Consider the following 8,188-nt stretch of genomic DNA (forward strand, 5'->3'; position numbering starts at 1 on the left):
ATATGTTGATATAGAAGAGGCATTTAACAAAGTGTAGTAAGCAGTATTTTTAATTCCTCCGTTTCCCTTTCTATAAAATTGAAGATTTCTAAAAACTTCTTTAGCATTCAAAATACAAATTCCTAATTTTTAAAATATTCTCAGTCAGTAAAAATTTACAATACTGCTGTTTTCAAAATATACTGATAATAACATCAAAACATTACACAATGAATTTATATTTGATTTATTGTACCAGGAGAAACTTGCAGAAAAGTATATAGTAACCAAAAAACAATCAGATATTATTAGTTTTTCTTCCATATTAATCCATGTGTGAGGCCACTTTCGTATTAAAAATGTTTTTGACTCGATTTCTTTGCGGATTCCTGTTCAAAAATGTCCCCTTTAAACAATTCAGAAGGGTGCCGGGCGAAACAATTTTTTAAGCAAATTCCAAATTACTTTTTTTGCCTCGAAAATGTGTTTTTTAGGTTTCTTAGGTAATTATAAACAATAAAGGTTTTTTGTCATATTTCTGAAAGTTGATAGTTTCGAGTTTCCAATATGCATTTGCGATGCTTGAAAAACTCGTAAGTTTTAATAAAATGACAGATCTTTTTTATTTAAGATGACCCAAAAATGCTAAAAACATATTTTCGCGGACAAAAAGGTGATGTTTTGAATTCGTTAAAAAAAATATTAAACAATTTCTGCCCAAAAATTTCGCCCGACACCATTCTAATTTGCTTATAGGGGATATTTTTAACAAAGTATCCTCTTTTGTGACAGACTATAGAAGACTTGAAACTAAATCGAGGAAAGAACACCATTAAGTTATCGATTGTCTTAATTACAATTTTAGTAGATAATTCACAGGAAACGCATTAGGAAATCGCAAATAGTTTATATTCCCATGCAAGTAGATAAAACATTGGTAAATTCCCAAGTCCAATCGTAACTTACAGTACCTCAACCAATAAAATACAATGGCATAAAAATCAAATACATCAGCATGTCAAAAAGGCTTTAGTATTTTCTTTTCTACTGAGAAACATCCAAATCTTTCGTAAAATATTATACACGGGCGTTCTTTCTATATGTCCAAACTAGTAAACCTCTTATATTTACCATGCAACTCTCAATATTTACATTATTTCTTCCTAGAAAATATCAGTGTATCAAAATGGAATACAAATATATGCAAACCACCAATTGCTAAATCTATCATTATATCGCTAATACCTAAAATACATATCAGATAAATTCTTTCGCTAAGTCCAAACCACCGATATTTCTCACATTATTTTCAAACCAGATTTAGAGTTCTAGTCAAGCATAAAAATCAAATACATCAGCATGTCAAAAGGGTTTTAGTATTTTCGTTTCTACTAAGAAACATCCAAACTGTTCGTATACTATCGTGTTTGTCTACTTTTGTACACCATTGGTTTTTATAATTTGTTTAAATTTTTTAATAAATGTAGCAATAACTTCGAAATTATGGCATTTAGTTGTAGGGAAAATAACATGAAAAATAATCAGTATTTCTTTAGGACTTCAAAACTCAAATAACGACTTCTTGTCCTATTAGAAATACGGAATTGGATTTCCAGAAAAACGGAAAATCTGACAACAATGTAATTGTCACTATAATATAGACCGCCTCAGAAAATTCATACCCATCAAAATCTATAAAAATCTTGCAAGCCGTTTCCGAGATAATTGAGTGTTTCCATACATAAAACTCACTCTGTATGCAAACCAGATTTAGAGTTCTAGTCAGACATAAAAATCAAATACATCAGCATGTCAAAAGGGCTTTAGTATTTTCGTTTTTACTGAGAAACATCCAAATCTTTCGTACTCTATTATACACAGGCGTTCTTTCATTATGTCCAAACTAGTAAACCTCTTATATTTACCATGCAACTCTCAATATTTACATTATCTCTCCCTAGGTGCAAAATGTCAGTATATGAAGCATAAATATATGCAAACCACTAATTGCTAAATCTATCATTATATCGATAATACCTACAATACATATCAGATAAATTCTTTCGCTAAGTCCAAACCACCGATATTTCTCATATTATTTTCAAACCAGATTTAGAGTTCTAATCAGTTGGAGAATACAAATTTTTGTTATAAAGTACGTTTTAAATGTGATCTCAAATAAAATCCCATGCATAAAACAAATTGAATTCATCGATATGAAAAAGAACTTCGACTTAGTGCAATATAAATGACAAAGACAAAAAATATATCTAAAAGGAAGATATCTAATAGAAATAGGTCGCAAATTTTCAAAGCAAAAGTCTTTTAGTATAATTAGAGTAATCCGATTGAGAAAATTACTTATTATGGGTATACACAAGTTAATAATAAGCAAAAAATCGAACTTCTATTGATCCAATCAAAAAAAAATCAAATACATTTGTACTATGAGAATGATCTCCGAAAGGGAAATCGATAGGTCAAAATAAACTAATTTTAAAGTAAAAATGTGGCTTATTCACAATAAAAATAATAAATAATACATTTTCTAGCGCTCCTTATTGTTTTACGAAAGATACAAAAAAAACACGAAAAATACACGATACGTAGGTAGAAAATAATGTCATTATTAATTATGACTTAATCATTCTTTCGAATGTTTTTAGTACGCATGACTCTAAGAATTTACCCTGGTATGATTCTGGTTTCGAAGGATCTTTGGACGGTTTTAAAATAATTCGAACTAGGTTTCGAAGGATCTTTGGACGGTTTTAAAATAATTCGAACTAAATATATTCTTACCAACCATCTGGAAACTTAAGGTGTGTGTCGATATAATTCTTTATTTGCACTAACGCCATTACTACAATCGGAAATTTTCTTAATCATTCTATAAGTACAGTATTTTAATTGCATTTTAAACAGGTTTCTAATTCACTTATGGAAAAATTAGAATTAGAATCAGAATCAGATTAGAACTTTCATATTGTGATACATTTGTCTATGGAAGAAAATAATACGGTATGTATAAGATACAAAATTCAAGCATTGGAAAAGCCATACAAGAGGCACACCAAATTCAAAAATCTTGACTATTTAGTCTAAACATGAATTAAAATTTCTAGTTCTATCTTCTAGCTTCTCATCCAGCTTGAAATAGGATATTAGTATTCATATTTATTATTTCAAAAATTTTAAGATATCGTGTCTTTTGTTGTAGGTATACTGTCACATTTTCAATACATATTACCCAATTTTTACTTACCCATCATCGAGTTAATTTATAAATGCAATAAGTAACTCCTTAAGATATTATGCTTTCAAAAAACGCTACCAACCAATCTCCTTCATATTGGCTAGTTTCAAATGTATTTCTACAATTACACCATTATTTGCCGAAATATTTTAAAGCAGTGTTGACAACGTCTAAAAAACTGTACATAATTTGGTACATAAATATCAAAAATGATGATCAAAATTGCTTTTATTAGATGATTATTAGCTCTCTTTATCCAGCTAAAATAAAATAAATAAAGAACTTACATCGTCATATCCATATACTGTTTTGAAAACCGAGGACTTGGAAGCTCCAATAAGTCATAACTCGAAGTTTGAAATAGTAAATAGTATATCAGTGAATGTTTATGCTTTGGAATTAAATCAAGTTAAGGAAAAATAATTTTACGAATTAGTGCCTGCTTGCCTAAACAAAACAAACTTGATAAACATGTAAATTTGAATCTTATTCAGGATAAATATTTTCTAAAATTAAATGATTACCTACGACTCTCATCGTAGTGACGATGGAAATATTGAAATAAAATATCATTACTGCTGGAAAAAAAGGTGTCTAGGTTGTTACACTATATAACCAAAAAAGAAAACTAATTCACCCAGATTTATTGGAAAAATTTACTGTTTCACCGTATCATTAAAATCTTACAAAAAAAAGAAATATCGAATTAAATAAACAATACATAATAGAACTAAGAAGTAAATTACGAATATCAGAGTGCATGAGATACGAAATAAACATCTTACAAGCAAAACTATCGATACAACAAATACATATTATATACATTATTCACTTGAAAATTTTAAAGTAATGTTGGCTGAATGTCCAAGAAACTGAGTATATTTAGCCTCTTTTACAATATTTCTGAAAAACTTCAACGAATTTGTCTATTTAGCGAAAAAAAAAATCTAATTCACGCAGTTTTATCGGAAAACTTTGCTATTTACCATTTTTATTCACTGTCTTTTTAATCTGTTGAGTAACATCTTTAATTTATTTTGATTTTTAAGAAGTTTTCTAACCTCCTCTAATTACGATTTTTTGTAGAATTTGGACTGGTTGTATTGAATTATGATAGGTATGTGTATCTGATTACGCAATAATTTCAAAGAGACATTCTTTGTAGCTTAGTATAAATTGGTCTTCTAATACTAAAATATTATAAAAAAATAATAGAGTAAAGCAATACAGGAGACTTAAAAAAGGTTTAAAATCTCATGAAATCTTGTTTATTTAGTCTAAACATGAATTAAAATTTATATTGTTCATACTTATTATTTCAAGATTTTTAAGATCGTTTCTAATTATCCATCATCCAGTTAATTTATAAATTATGAAATAGGTATCACTATGATATATTATGCAGCAATAACTATGTTTTCAAAAACTATACCAACCAATCTCTTTCATTCTGACGATGTATTTATACAATTACAACATTATTTACTTAAAAAGTTTAAAGCAATGTTGGCTGAATGTCCAAAAAACTGAGTATATTTAGCCTATTTTACAATATTTCTGAAAAACTTCAACGAATTTGTCTATTTACCGAAAAAAAAATCTAATTCACACAGTTTTATTGGAAAAATTTACTATTTCACCATTTTATTCACTGTCTTTTTAATCTGTTGAGTAACATCTTTAATTTATTTTGATTTTTATGAAGTTGTCTAACCTCGTGTAATTACGATTTTTTTGTAGAATTTGGATTGGTTTTATAGGATTATGATAGGTATGTGTATCTGATAACACAATAATTCCAAAGAGACATTCGTTGTAGCGTAGTGTAAATTGGTCTTCTAATACTAAAACATTATAAAACATAATAGATTAAAGTAATACAGGAGACTTAAAAAAGTGTTAAAATCTCATGGTACAAAAAAGAAAATGTCTCGAGTGTGAATTTAAAAATGGAGTTACTACAAAAAAGAAGATGGTACATACCTTTGAATATTAAAAAATATTTGAAAAATTTTAATTTTTTTTGTAGATTGTGTAGTTAATACTAAAAATTAGTAAGGAAATAAAAATGATTATAAATTAAAAAAATCTTCGACGTTTGTTCTTAGAGCATGTGAAACATTAATAATTACCAAAAAATTTGAGTAGGTACCTTTAAATATTAAAAGTATTTGAAAAATTTTAATTTTTGTAGATTGTGTAGTTAATACTAAAAAATTAGTATGGAAATAAAAATACATATCAATTAAAAAAAATCTTCAGCGTTTGTTCTTAGAGCGTAGTTCGAGTATGTCCGAACTTTCCCCGATCCCCAATATATCTACTTCTTCTTGTAGTGCTCATCCATTTTGGATGTTGACGATTATCCTAGAAATATATACTTTGCATACTAATGTACTGAAAAGATTTGTAGTTGTTGTGCTGCACCACATATATAGATTTTTTAGCCAGAAAATCCTTCACCTTCCTGGTTTTCTTCTACTTTTCTCTGTAAAATTAGTTGCAGCAGTTCATATCTTCGCTCTTTCTTACAATGTGTCGGATGTATTCGATTTTAACTGTTTTATTGTGGGTACCAGCTCTTTTTCTTTTTTAATTCTTAATAAAATAATCTAATTAGTTACGTGATCTGAGTAAGATATATACAAAAATAAGAAAAAAAATGTTTTATTTCTTTGGAATAAAATAAAAAAGCCAAGTTGGTTGACTGGTTTAAAGTATTGCAGTGCAGGGGATTTGAACCTATGATCCAACACTTACTTATTTTCAATGCAATGTAACAAAGTCTTAAATCGCTCGACCAACGTGGCTTTGGAACTTTGCTCTAAAAAACAACGATGATATTCACATGTTATGACCTTCCTATTGACAATAAAAAGAAATAAAATGTTTTTCAAATAATATTTTATTCAAAATACTGTTATTTAGAGTGTGAGCTTTATGATTATAAATAAAAAAATCTTTGACGTTTGTTCTTAGAGCATGTGAAACATTAATAATTACCAAAAAATTACGGTACCTTTAAATATTAAAAGTATTTGAAAAATTTTAATTTTTGTAGATTGTGTAGTTAATACCAAAAATTAGTGTGGAAATAAAAATAAATATCAACTAAAAAAAAATTTTCAGCGTTTGTTCTTAGAGCGTAGTTCGAGTATGCCCGAACTTTCCCGATTTCCCAATATTAGCTGTGAGTTTTGGCTTAGGATACCCATATAAAAAGCATGGAAAACGAAAAGTTTCAGCGTTTGTTCTTAGAGCGTAGTTCGAGTATGCCCGAACTTTCCCGATTTCCCAATATTAGCTGTGAGTTTTGGCATAGGATACCCATATAAAAAGCATGGAAAACGGAAAGTTTACCTTGGACAAGTGACGGCGTCACTTGTCCAAGGTAAACTTTCCGTTTTCTATGCTTTTTATATGGGTATCCTATGCCAAAACTCACAGCTAATATTGGGAAATCGGGGAAAGTTCGGGCATACTCGAACTACGCTCTAAGAACAAACGCTGAAACTTTTCGTTTTCCATGCTTTTTATATGGGTATCCTAAGCCAAAACTCACAGCTAATATTGGGAAATCGGGAAAGTTCGGGCATACTCGAACTACGCTCTAAGAACAAACGCTGAAAATTTTTTTTTAGTTGATATTTATTTTTATTTCCACACTAATTTTTGGTATTAACTACACAATCTACAAAAATTAAAATTTTTCAAATACTTTTAATATTTAAAGGTACCGTAATTTTTTGGTAATTATTAATGTTTCACATGCTCTAAGAACAAACGTCAAAGATTTTTTTATTTATAAATCATAAAGCTCACACTCTAAATAACAGTATTTTGAATAAAATATTATTTGAAAAACATTTTATTTCTTTTTATTGTCAATAGGAAGGTCATAACATGTGAATATCATCGTTGTTTTTTAGAGCAAAGTTCCAAAGCCACGTTGGTCGAGCGATTTAAGACTTTGTTACATTGCATTGAAAATAAGTAAGTGTTGGATCATAGGTTCAAATCCCCTGCACTGCAATACTTTAAAACCAGTCAAACCAACTTGGCTTTTTTATTTTATTCCAAAGAAATAAAACATTTTTTTTCTTATTTTTGTATATATCTTACCTCAGATCACGTAACTAATTAGATTATTTTATTAAGAATTAAAAAAGAAAAAGAGCTGGTACCCACAATAAAACAGTTAAAATCGAATACATCCGACACATTGTAAGAAAGAGCGAAGATATGAAACTGCTGCAACTAATTTTACAGAGAAAAGTAGAAGAAAACCAGGAAGGTGAAGGATTTTCTGGCTAAAAAATCTATATATGTGGTGCAGCACAACAACTACAAATCTTTTCAGTACATTAGTATGCAAAGTATATATTTCTAGGATAATCGTTCAACATCCAAAATGGATGGAGCACTACAAGAAGAAGTAGATTATATTGGGGATCGGGGAAAGTTCGGACATACTCGAACTACGCTCTAAGAACAAACGCTGAAGATTTTTTTTTAATTGATATGTATTTTTATTTCCATACTAATTTTTTTAGTATTAACTACACAATCTACAAAAATTAAAATTTTTCAAATACTTTTAATATTTAAAGGTACCTACTCAAATTTTTTGGTAATTATTAATGTTTCACATGCTCTAAGAACAAACGTCGAAGATTTTTTTAATTTATAATCATTTTTATTTCCTTACTAATTTTTAGTATTAACTACACAATCTACAAAAAAAAATTAAAATTTTTCAAATATTTTTTTAATATTCAAAGGTATGTACCATCTTCTTTTTTGTAGTAACTCCATTTTTAAATTCACACTCGAGACATTTTCTTTTTTGTACCATGAGATTTTAACACTTTTTTAAGTCTCCTGTATTACATGTAATCTATTTATGTTTTATAATGTTTTAGTATTAGAAGACCAATTTACACTACGCTACAA

Source organism: Diabrotica virgifera, chromosome 7 (assembly GCF_917563875.1).
Source record: "Diabrotica virgifera virgifera chromosome 7, PGI_DIABVI_V3a".
NCBI classification, from domain to species: domain Eukaryota; kingdom Metazoa; phylum Arthropoda; class Insecta; order Coleoptera; family Chrysomelidae; genus Diabrotica; species Diabrotica virgifera.